A 13963-nucleotide genomic window follows, 5' to 3' on the forward strand; every position below is an offset into this window, starting at 1 on the left:
TAAGTTCAAGGGTATCTAGAAGAAATCATCATTAAATCTGGCAAGTCTAAAAACAGAAATCAGCCCTTTCCTCCAGCTCTTCCATGCTTATATTTCTGTTTCTGAATAAAATAGTAGCCATAGCTCCTTGGGAATCATTTGGGCCATTTGTTGTTGCTGTTATTGTTTAGTTGTTTTCAGTTTTGTCTGAATCTTTGTGACCCCATTTGGAATTTTTTGGCAAAGATACTGGAGTGTTCTGCCATTTCCTTTTACAACTCATTTTATAGATGAGGAAACTGAAGCAAATAGAGTTAAGTGATTTGCTCAAGGTCATATTGATAGTGTCTGAGTCTAGATTTGAACTCAGGAAGATGACTCTTGGTCTAGCATTCTATTGAACTAATCTAATTGCCTCCCATGCTTTATAGAAATACTAATAAGAATAATGGACAACTAACATTTGCAAAGATATTTCCATATTTTAGTTCTTTAGATTGAACATTTCTTCTCAGGGTGGGAATATTTGGAATAACAAGATAAAGAGTCTCAATTCCTTCTCCTGTGGTCCAGCTGTTTTGTCATTTACTTGAAGCAATAAGCAGTAAGTTGTAAACTTTTTCTGAGAATGGTTTGAATGAGTCTTCCAGATCCTTTTCTTGCTCTTTTTCCCACCCAGCAGTGTTTTAGGTCCTTTTCCTAAAGCCTTTCCAACTTCCTCATTCTCCTTTTGTTACTATTGAAATATGGTGGGCTTTTCTGGTGGGGGGTCAGTTGAGAGCTGAGAAACTTCAGACTTCACTTGGAAATAGTAGAATAGAGCCATTATCTAGAGGCTCGTGTTTGGATGAAAAAAAAAGCTATTTTTAGGGATTTCTGAACAAGCCAAAGCTATTGCCAAATGACTACAAAGAATGTGAGGCTGAGCTTTCCCAAGTTTACTTGAGATTTTTATTTCTTTTCCTATTTTGCTGGACAATTTTTTTTAAACTGCAATCTTTTGTTTTATTAAGAAAGACTGAATGTGCAGGCATTCCCTATATCAGATAGAAGTTATTATCTTTATAAAAAACATATGCCCTCAAGGTAATGCTATATTTTGGGTCTGAAGATACTTGATGTTTTCCCTGATCATTTTCATGGGAACAAGAAAGACAGAAAGAGATATCGGACTTTCATTAATTGATCAACAGCAAGCATTTATTGATTAAGTATATTAATGCTTTTAGTAGGTACTAGATATTAGAGATAGAAAGTCCAAAATGAAACTGTGCATGTTCTCAAGGAATGTACATATATAAGTATATTCAAAATATATATATATATATATATATATAAAATATATGTAGAATAAATAAAGATAATTATTGCTAGGTAGAATAGGCACTGGCAGTTGAGGAAAACCAGAAAGATTTCATGCACTAGGTGTTGATCTCTAATGAAGCCAGATCTGTTAAGAGTTGAAGGTGAGGAGGTAGTAGATTCAGTCAGTTAGTATATGAAGTTCCTACTATATTGAAGGCCCTGTGCTAATCACTGGGGATCCAGAGAAAGGTAATGAGGGACAGCCAACATGATGATTGGTTATCCAGTCTACAAATGGAGATAGCAGATAGAATGGTGTGTGTGAGGAAAGGAGTGAAAGCTAGTTGGACTAGAGTGACAGTGCAGGTAGGGGAATAAAATATGATGACACTAGAAAAATAGGTTAGAACCACATTATGAAGGATTTTGAAAGCTAATCAAAGAGTGTGTATTTTACCCTCCTGGCAAAAGATGGCTTACTGGAGTTTATTGAGTAGGAGAGTAATATGGTCAGATCCAAAATTAAAGGAAAATAAATTTGGGAGTTGTATGGTAAATAGATTGAAAAAGTTAAGAGATGGTAAACAGGGAAACTAGGAAACCATTGCAAGAGTGATGAGAGCTGTGAACTAAGATAGTGGATAGTGACGGGAAAGAAAGAGATTCAATAGATGTAATATTAGAAAAATTGGCAATATTTGGTGACTGACTGGACATGTAGGGTGAGGAAAAGCAAAGTGTTGAGAATAACATGGTATTTATGAACCTGGAAGATAAGAAAAATGATGGAACAGTAACAGAAAGCGGGCAATTTTGGGGGGGACATTTGCTTTAATTGTCAAATAGTAGGTTTTCTGTTTCAGTCTGAAGTTAATAAGGAACAATAAGTTTATTGAATTGTGAGTAGGGGATAGGGTGTGCATAGACAGACTTAGTTTTGGAAAAATCACTTTGGCAGTTAAGTAGAGAATGGATTGGAACTGGGAACAGATTGAGGGAAGAAGATCAATGAGAAGGTTACAGTAATAGAACCTTCTCATTGATCCTCTTCCCTCACTCCTGTTTCTGGAAGTATCCCTTCTTCTTGCCAAGAATTGGGAACAGATTGAGGTAAGAAGATCAATGAGAAGTTTACAGTAATAGAATTGATGAGAAGTGATGAAACTTTGAGTTACAGTAAGTAACAGTGAGGGATCAATTTCTAATCTTCAGTTTCTCATTATCTACTGTTTTTTTCTTACTGCCTTAATGTCTATATTTCTCCCATCCTTAAAAAAGGTCTCACTTTTTCTGATCATTTCCATTATCTTTCCTACTCTTTTTTTTGACTAATCTTCCTGAAAAGTCTCCTTGGAAAGTCTCTACCTCTGTCCTATTATTGTCTTCTAAACCCCTGGTAATCAGGACCCAAAGAGCATAATTTAACTTAAAAATGTCCTTTCCCAAATTATTAGTGATCTCTTATTGTATAGATCTAGATATTTTCCCAATCTCCATCCTTACTGACATCTCTGCAGCATTTGACACTATTCTTCTCTTCCTGGATATTCTCTCCTTGATAATTTTTTGTGACACTGACTCTTATTCTCCTATCTCTCTGACCTGTTCTTCATCGGTGTCACAACTACTTACAGACAACGAATGTTCTCTCAGGATCTATCCTAGATTTTTCTTCTCTTTTTGGTCAAACTAATTTGGAGACCCCATTCATTTTCATGAATTCAATTATCTATATACAAATGATTCTCAGATTTATATTTTTAGTTCTAAGCTACAGTCTTCCTTGAATAACTACATTTTAGACATCTGAAACCAGATGTTCCTTAAGCACCTTAAACTCAGTATGTCCCAAACTGAATTCAATATCTTTCCATCAAACTGTTCCCCACAGGGAACTTCTTCATTATTATTGAGGTCATTAGCATTCCCAGACACCTAGGTTCACAATCTCAGGGACATCTTTCACCCCTCATTGTTACTTACCGTAGCTCATAGTTTCTTTATTTCTTCATAAAAAATACAGGACTATCTCAAGTCATCCTGATTTATATCTGATCATTTGATCCAAATGACAATGGAGAAGACTTAGCACAACACCACTGCCTCACTGAAATTTATTGTCTTCTTCTAAAAGAAAGGGCAAACATCTTGATCACATAATTTTTGGGGGATTTTTAGTGGACTTGAGAGCATTTTTTTCAGTCTTTTTTTCCCACCAATATTCAGGGTTGAGATACTTTAGTTTCATTACTGTCAATTTATTTTAGCCTTGTTGGAAAACTGACATTAAGTAGGCAAATGATAATTCTTTTTAAATCCCTTAATATGTTAATGTTTGATATTTTTTCATCATGAATTCTTAGAAGAATGAAAGAGAATGCAAAATAGAGATCTATGTTAATTCCTCTTATTTAACTTTGTTTCATTTTTCATGCCTCATTTCCGTATTTTAATTTATAATTATTATTATATAATAAATTATTATTATTATATTATATAATATATTATATAATAAATTATTATATAAGAAATAATATTATTATAATAAATAATAAAATTATTATTATAATTATTAAAATTATTTTTAGTGATATTTGGTCACCCTATATTGCAGTACAAATGAAAAATATTTGAAAGAAGAGTGTTGTGTGAATAATTGTAGTTTTATAGTTGTAATTGTCCCTCAGTGTCAAAGAAGTACCTAAAGATAACTTAAAATGAGGGGGCTTTATGCAAAGACACCATTCTCACTATCCCAGGTGAGCCCTATGGCCTGACATAATAAGATCAGGTCAATTGGTAATCAATGGGAGATCTTGATCTTAGTGTTAGGTCTTTCCCATATCAATGAGGCTCTTTGGTGGTATAGTATTGTCTCTCCAAGGTCTAATTTTGTGGCAAAATTTTATTTTATGACACAAGACTGTATTTCATGACAAACTTTAGACAGTAGGGTGAAGCTTACCTCTTTCTCAAAGGTCTACTTTTATTGTGACAAACTTTGAACAGAAAAATTCTCTAGATAACTTTATAAGAGCCTCCAAATCAAATCAACATAAATTCTGATTTTTGGTAATCTTAAGGAAAAAATGGAAAAGGGTAATAATTAAGAAAAATATTTGAGAAAGTAAGAATTAGGAAAAAAAGAAAGTAGAGAAGTCAAAGATTTATAGGTCACACAGAAGCCTCTTACCTCTATAGCATGAACACATAGTTTAAAAAAATAATTAGATGGGCATTGGAAGCACCAAGGAATACCAAAAAGAATGAAATACTTCCCTTTCCTTCAGGGCCCCATTTAGGCACCATTTCTTCCATGATATTTTTCCTGCTTCCTTCCCATGTAGAAGTGATTCTTCCCTTTCAAAATGTTTACCACTTTTGTTTACATATACTATTCTAGTTACCTAAAAAAATGTTCTCCTAGGTGGCGCAGTGGATAAAGCACCGGCCCTGGAGTCAGGAGTACCTGGGTTCAAATCCGGCCTCAGACACTTAATAAATACCTAGCTGTGTGGCCTTGCATAAGCCACTTAACCTGTTTGCCTTGCAAAAACCTAAAAAAAAAGTGTTCTCCATGTGGTAGGAGGGTCTCAGGGTCTGTAACTCGATGGCATCAATTCCTATAAATTCTCTTATCATGAAAAATGAGTCTCAGCCTACCCACCAAATATGACAATAAAATTATCATAAAAAGAGTCATATAGATTGCAAGCATTTGGAGTCAGAAAACTATTGTAGACACATACTTGGCAGCTAGGTGATGCAGTCCATAGATCACTGGGTCTGGAGTCAGGAAGACCTGAGTTCAAATTGGACCTCAGATATTTACTAGCTAAGGCATGTAATGCTGTTTACCTCAGTTCCCTCATCTGTAAAATGAACTGGAGAAAGAAATGGCAAACTACCATATCTTTGTCAAGAAAACCTCAAATAGAGTCACAAAGAGTAGACAATATAGAAAAATCACTACAATGAAATACAAGTCATTTAACACTTCTCTACCTCAGTTTCTTTAACTATAAACTGTGAATAATAATAATAACAACATCTAACATCTGTGTTAAGATTACTGTGAGAATTTATAAAGCTCTTTATAAAACTTAAATCAGCATAAAAATGCTAACTGCTTTTTTTTTTGGTGCCTGACAAAAGGATTTTTAAAAAAGTTTCTTAACTTTGTCACAGATTTAGTACATTTAATAAGATTCTGACCAGTTACATCTAATGCCAGGACAATTCTCATTAGTCTGCAGTCACTTCTGACTTGTTGCCTCAAGTGAACCAAGTAAAGATAGTTTGGGCTACCAAAGGAATAAGCCCACTTCAAGAGGATATAAACAGGTACTAAAAAATAACCAATTTCTTTCTGTCTCATGAACCAGAACCAGTCTTCAATTGAGGGAACCTTAGATTTGTCTGAGATTCTTGTCTATATCCTCTTCAATTTACTGATCAGTAATCTGAGACTCTGAGACTTGGTGAGTGATTTGGCTAGGATAGAAATGCTTTTTTTATTCCGTTAATTAAAATAAAAAAAAATTTTGGCAAGGCAATGGAGTTAAGTGACTTGCCCAAGGCCACACAGCTAAGTAATTATTAAGTGTCTGAGGCCGGATTTGAACCCAGATACTCCTGACTCCAGAGCCAGTGCTCTATCCACTGTGCCACCTAGCCACCCCAATTAAAATAAAATTTTAAAAAATTTTTAAAAATTTAAAAATAGCATCGGAGTCATTATCAAACATTATAGAGCTCAGGATGTTAAGAAATGGAAAAATGATTGTTATATGTAATGAATTAATAATTTTGAAAATAGAAACATTCTAAGAAATGCCAATTAATTTGCAGATACTAATGCCTTTGGGGGGGGAAGCTAGATGGTTTAGTTGGAAAGTTCTGGAATCATGAATACTCATCTTTCTTAGGTAATAGCTGTGTGATCCTGGCAAGTTATTTAATCCTGTTTGCCTCAGTTTCCTTATCTGTAAAATAAGCTAGAGAAGGAAATGGAAAACTATGTAAGAATCTTTGTCAAGAAAACCTCAAATGGGGCACAGAAAGCTGGATAGAACTAAAATAACTGAACAATCATGTCTTTGCCTAAAGGTTTCTCATGACTCAAATTTCTTTTTTTCTTCATTGATATTCATTTTTGAGGTTTTAAAAAATGTTTATGATTAATACAGAATACACTTCTGTATTAAAAGAAGAAAAATGTTGCAATACTGTTGAAGCTATCCTGTGAATCTTACCAGAAAAATAAAATTCTTCTAGGGCCTTCTCTATGAATGACTATTTTCTTTAGATTGTGATCTGTCTTTTTGGACAGCTGACTGCTATTCCTTTTGAAGAATCATTTAAAGGGAATTGTTCAACACATAGGGAAAAGAGAAAGAAAAATGCTACAAGTTTGAAAATCCCAAAGCCCCATTTTCAGATTTAGTCATTTACTGGGTAAATGAAACATGAAGCCATCATCTTCTGATGCATGAGATTAGAAGAAAATTTAAATAATACTGGAGTCTGTCATTGTTGTTGCTGTTTTCTTTTTAATGTTCAACAAGGCACATGGGTAAAATTTCAATATACACATTCAGCATAAAAAAAATAAAGAAGAGCTTCCATAATGTAATTAACTTTTGACTCTCTGATTTATACACTTTGGGATAGAGAGGTTATTAATACAAGAGTACTATGTGTACTTTTCAAAAATGATGAACATCCCTCAAAAAATAATAGAGAAACTTATTTTGGTTGTTAGGAAAAATCCTAAAGTTGGTGATGGTTTTTGTTAAAGAAAGATTTTATTTATTTTGAATTTTACAGTTTTCCCCCTGATCTTGTTTCCCTCTCCCACCCCCCACAGAAGGCAGTCTGTTAGTCTTTACCTTGTTCCCATGGTGTACACTGATCTAAGTTGGATGTGATGAGAGAGAAAACATATCCTTAAGGAAGAAACATAAAGTATAAGAGATAGCAAAATTACATAATAATAGGATAATTTTTTTTTTAATTAAAGGCAATAGTCTTTGGTGTTTGTTCAAATTCCATAATTCTTTGTCTGGATACAGATGGTTCTCCAGGTGATGGTTTTTTAAACTGATGTGCAAGACTTTTAAGTAATATCCTTGATGAAAAATGAAGTGAAGCTTTTGTAAGGTTTGAAGAGAATATATATATATATATATATATATATATATATACATATATATGTATATACATATATATATATAGACCCTATATGATACTGAAACACAGTCTTTTAAGCAAAAAAGGCTGAAGGCAGGTGGCACAGTGGATAGAGCACTGGGCCTGGAGTCAGGAGGATCTGAGTTCAAATTGGACCTCAGAACTTAATGATTACCTAACTCTGTGACCTCTGGCAAGCCACTTAATCCCATTGCCTTGCAAAAACTAAAAAAGCAAACAAACAAAAACAACAAAAAAGGGCCCAAATCCACTTAAAAGTTCTTAGAAAAACATGACTTCTCTGACTTTGAGCACTTAGATAAGTGCTCATCACCCATGGTAGTCAAAGGCATAGAAATCACTTAGGATATCTTTAGGGCCATGCAAATGATGAGCACTATTAGACTTGATGATCACAAATATGAAGGTCATTCAATATTCTTCCTGACCCAGAGGGATATGCTTCTTTAGCACCAAATGTTTTGTGATTTTTCCTTCATGTAGAGCATATTCTTTTGTGGGCCAGATGATTATATTAAGCCCCAGCAAATTGAAGTGTTTCCTGAATGAGATTTTAATCAAAGAGTTTGGCTTGACAGTCCCTAATGGGAAAAAAAGGAGTGAATGAAGATTGCCTTTTACTCAAGCTAAGATATGCAGTTGGATAAATAATTGAGAGAATATGTCCACTTATTGAGTTTATTGAGCAGAGTAGTGATAATAGACGCTTGTGTCTCCCTTTCTTCCTCTGGGATATATCGTTTCCTCTGTTGTTTAAAGTTCTTCATAACTTAACTCCAAACTACTTTTTTTTTTTTTAGTTTTTTACAAGGCAAATGGGGTTAAGTGGCTTTCCCAGGGCCACACAGCTAGGTAATTATTAAGTGTCTGAGACCGGATTTGAACCCAGGTACTCCTGACTCCAGGGCCGGTGCTCTATCCACTGCGCCACCTAGCCACCCCATCCAACCTACTTTTACTTCCCATTACCCTAGAGGCCACTCAGTCTAGCTTTGTAACTATTTTTCACATACAAATTCTAAATTATGTCATCATCTTTCCACAGGCTGTCTCAAAATATTCTGAGAAATGGACTTCTGTTGTTTTCAAAACTCAACTAAGATGGCTTGTCTTAAAATAAGACCTTTTTTGCTTCCCTAGCTGTTAGGGTCTCCTCAAAAATTACTCTGCATTTATTTTCTTTATATATGTGTATGTATATATATATATATATATACATACACATATATACATATCTGAATAAATTTATATGTGCACATGTCATTTCCCTCAATAGAGCATATGCTCCTCTATGATAGGAACTCTGTTATCCCCCAGCTCCTCCCTACCCTCATTGAATGCCCAGTTCCTAGCACATGGTAGACAAATAATGTTAATTGATTGATCTACAATGTTGAGATCATAGTTCCATTAGGAATATTGGAGTATGAACAGGATTCTTCTATGGTGTCAACATCTATCCCTGGAGAAATTTTAAAACTAACAAACAAAATGGATAATACATTTCATTGTTCTTTGTAATGGAATCAAGCTAGGCAAATTCCCATAGAGCTGTGTCCAAGATTGTTAGGAAATATTGAAGTATTCCCAAGGAAAACTTTTATGCATGAAGGTAGTTTCTTAACCAGAGGAATTTGAAAAGAGAGAGACATTGGTAGTTGTAGGTAAACAGGTCATTTGTTTTTAATAGATTCTCTGCAGTATCATATTCAGATAGGACAAATGTTATTGTTCATTCTTTTAGTGGCTTTTTTCACATATCTACAGAGATATTTTAAAATGATGATCTTGAGACACTTTGAGATGCTGGAATCTCTTTTGAATCATTGAAGAAAGATAAGGTACATATTATTATAGTGAAAAGTATATTCATCTTGGATCCATAATAACAGATTCTCATTCTTACTAGCTCTCTGATTATAAGCAGGTGGTTTGAAATTTCTCAAGTTCAGAAATATAATGGAAAATGGCAGTAATTTCAGTTCATATGAAAAATACCAATATTAATAATAATGATACTTGTTATATATAAAGTTGTTACAAAAATACTTTGTGAACCTTAGAGCAGTGTATAAATTCAAGAAAATAGTTATCATTAGTAGAATATTAACAATCCCATATGTTGTACTGATGGTAAATTCTTCAACTCAAAAAAGCTATATTCCAAGACAAAAGTGGAGAGGACGTTGTTACATGATTTTCTGTTTGCAGATGATTGTGATCTCAACGCAGCCTCTGAAGTTGAGGTGCAACAAAGTATGGGTTGATTCTCTGTTCCTTATTCTAATTTTGATGTAACATTTTACACCAAGAAAAACAGGTGCTCCATCAGATAATGCCACATCCATATGTGGAACCATCCATTACAGCAAATGGGAGAAATTTTGAATACTGTGGATAAGTTCATTTACTTTACCGTGTACTTTCCAGGGAGGTACACGTTGATAATGAAGTTGACACACTTATTTCCAGAGCTAGCTCAGTAGTTGGGAGACTCCACAAGAAAGTGTGGGAGAGAAGAGGTATTAGACTGACCACCTGAAGGTCTATAGAGCTGTTGTGCTCACATTGTTGATGTTTGCCTGTGAAACCAGCATTGTCTATCAGCACTATGTCAGAAAATTGAATCACTTCCATCTAAAGTGTCTTAAGGAGATTCTGAAGATCACGGGGCAGGAGAAAATACTAGATACTGAGCTAAACTGCCAATCATTCAAACATTATCATAATAGACTGGCCATATTATTAGAATGCCAAATGTATGTTTACCAAAAAAGACTATTTTTTATAGAGAACTCACACAGGGCAAATGCTCAGAAGGGAGGTCAGAAGATGAGATATAGGGACACCCTGAATGTATCTTTTAAGAACTTTAGAATTGATTGTACAGCTTGGGTGGCACTGGCATGGGACTGCCCAGGGTGGTGTACCCTCATCAGAGAATTGAAGCAACTCAAAGGAAAATGTGATATATAAGTTTAGAGTAAAACCCCCAGGTGTTCACATGAACTATTTGTGTCCAGACGTGATAGAGCATTCTGAGCTCATATTGGTCTGATTGGCCACAATTGACCACACTGTAATTTGTCTCCAACATAGTTATGGTATTTTGATCTTCTTTGATAACAAAGGACAAGAACCACCAAAAAATCTTATAAAGCAGAATATTTGATTAACTGAAACAAAGCATTTTTCAACTGATACAGATAATAGAGATTGCACTGCTTAGTCTTCACATAGTTTGGCAAGATCTGAATTACTGTAGAGTCTTACATATTATTTTTTTTTGCTCATATCTGACTCTTTATGACCCCATTAGGGATTATTTTGATAAAGATACTGGAGTGGTTTATCATTTCCTTCTCCAGCTCATTCAACAGATGAGGAAACCGAATCAAATAGGATCAAGTGACTTGCCCAGGGACACACAGCTAGTAAATGTCTGAATTTGAATTAAGGTCTTCTTGAATCCAGGTCTGGTACTCACTTCACTGAGTCACCTATCTATCCTCTTACACATAGTAAGTGCTTAATAATGTTGTTGAAATCATGCAGTTTAACAAGATTTATTAAGTATCTCCTATATGAAAGGAATTTTGCTAAGGACAAAAGTGAGAAAATTTCCAGCCCTGAAGGAATTTACATTCTCTTGGGGGAGACAACACAATCACATATGAATGTATCCAAAATATATACAAAGTAAATCTATAAACACATATTTTTAAAAGAAAAAGGTGAGGGGGGGAAAATGAATTTAGGAAGTTACCAGCTGAGTAAGAAGGTGTTGTTAGAGCTTCAAATTTAGATTTCTTCTTTACTATGGCTTTGAGTATGGGAATGATAGATTCCTGTCCTGAAATGGGACACAACTAATCACAGATTGCAAAAGTGTATTTGACAAGTGCCTTACAAATATAATCATAGAGATAATGGCCACACATACAGAAAAGCTTCAAAACATACATTAAGTAATACATAAATTTTAAAAATGGCCTCTGTGGGTTTTTTTCTTGCTTGACTACATGTATTTATTACTCATTTTTTCTCTACTCCTTTCTTTAAGCTTTCAGTTTGAGGGAGAAGGAAGGGAAATATTAGTAATACTGATACCAAAACAATTTTTTATGCACAAAAAGGAATGGAAGTTCATAAGGAAGGACAAACAATTTTGAAAATAGTATGTTGAATTTATTCAAATATATGTATTCATATATATATTTAAATATATTTAATATGTGAACATAATATATATAGTATACATTCACATATATTTTTAAAATTGCTATGAAATGGAGATTTACATTTTGTATTTTTGCTGTGTGAATAGAAAAGTTTCCCCTTTTGGAAGTTCAGTCTGTTTTAAAATTATTATTTATTTGTTTTTTTAATATTCTTTTCTTTTTACATTTTGAAGTTTAGATTCTCTCCCACCATTTCCCCCACCCAATGAGAAGACAATCAATATATCATGTTTACATGTGAAATCATGCAAAATATATTTCTGTATTAGCCATATTTCAAGAAAAAGGAAGAAAAATAAAATGAATAAATTATACTTTGATTTTCATTCATGGTCGATCATTTCTCTTTCTGGAAGTAGATAGCATTTTTTCATCATGGAATTGTCTTGGAACATTGTATAGATCAGACTAGTCAAACCTTTCACAGCCATTTTTATACACAATGATCTCCCAGTTCTCACTTCACTTTCTCTCAGTTCATTAGATCTTGTCTTGTTTTCTTAAACTACTCCCCTTGTCATTTCCCACAGCACAATAGTATTCCATTACATTCATATGATGCAACTTGTTTAATCATTCCCCAATTGATGAGCATTCCCTTAATTTCCAATTTTTTGCCACCACAGAAAGAGGTGCCAGAAATATTTTTGTTCATATAGTCCTTTTCCTTTTTGCTTCTATCACTTTGGAATACAAACTTAGTAGTGGTATTACTGGATAAAAGGCAGTTTTAAAGCTCTTTGGGTCTGGTTCCAAATTATTTTTTTTCTTTTCTTTTCTTTTTTTTTGCAAGGCAAATGGGGTTAAGTGGCTTGCCCAAGGCCACACAGCTAGGTAGTTATTAAGTGTCTGAGACCAGATTTGAACCCAGGTACTCCTGACTCCAAGGCTGGTGCTTTATCCACTATGCCACCTAGCTGCCCCCCAAATTATTTTCAAGAATGTTTGAACCAGTTCACTATTTCACCAACAGTTTATTAGTGTACCTATTTTCTCTTAATCTCCCTCCAGGAGCTGTCATTTTTTGTAAGTATGAGATAATACCTCAGAGTTGTTTTAATTTGCCTTTCTCTATTCCATAGTGATTTAGAGCATTTTTATATGACTTTAGATAGCTTTCATTTCATTTTCTGAAAATTGTCTGTATACTTTGATCGTTATTCACATATAGAATAAACTAATCTAATTAAAATGCTTTAAACTGAAAAATATGAGAGAGGACTGCCCATGAATATGACCCTTGATATACTCTACTATAAAGGAGACACAAAGAGAAAGAAGAATAGTGATTTAGTTGGTTAGAAAATTCATAAGAGATAAAATTCAAGAAAAATAGGTAGCAAAACCAGTGGTCTCAAGTGTCTGAATTCAAATGTTTAAAGATAGGCAATAAAAAAGACCAAAATTCTTGATGCAAAGAGTCTGTTTTGACCTTTTCAGTATCACTGAGATTTGATGGGATGAAATCTATTACTGTACCATTATTATGGATGAGCATACCTTTATCCAAAAGAAACAGAGGGTGGGTGTAAAGGGATGGTGGTAGGTGGTTATTATTTCTTTTATTAAGAAGTTGTACTTAACAATGTTCATCAGACTGTTTGCCACTGAGGGGAGGAGGGTGGGAAAGCAGGGAGGAAGAAAATTATGTAACTTATAAATATGCATATGCATGTGGATGAATATTGAAAAATGCTCATAACAAGTAGTTGGAAAAATAAAATAAAATATCAATTGGGGGGAAAAGAAGTTATACATATGTAAGGAAATACAAGAACCAGAAAATGGAAAATATAATGGAGAATATTTGAGTGAAGGCCAAAAAAAGGAGTAGCAAATGATTTTGCTTTATGAATATATTATAGTCCACCTTAAAAGGCTGAGATAGAAGAAGAGTATGAGAAGTATCACATGCTTACGTAGTGGCATGATGCAATAGTGATGGGGATTTCAGTTATCCAGATATCTGATGGAGTTATTTTTGTTAAAAAAAAAAACATCTAGTAACTTCTTGTCTTCCATTCACAATAGTGTCAAACTTCAAGAGTTAGAGGAGCTAACAATGGGAAATTTTATTTTGAATCTCATTCTTGCGACAGGAAAGAATTGATTGCTAGTGTAGCAAGGATAGGAACCCTAAGGAACAAAAGCAACTACTTCATCTGAGTTTATGATAGAAGAGACAATGTCTGGAGTATTATGTTCACTTGTGAGAATCACAAAGG

This window comes from Macrotis lagotis, chromosome 6 (assembly GCF_037893015.1).
Source record: "Macrotis lagotis isolate mMagLag1 chromosome 6, bilby.v1.9.chrom.fasta, whole genome shotgun sequence".
In the NCBI taxonomy this organism is placed as follows: domain Eukaryota; kingdom Metazoa; phylum Chordata; class Mammalia; order Peramelemorphia; family Peramelidae; genus Macrotis; species Macrotis lagotis.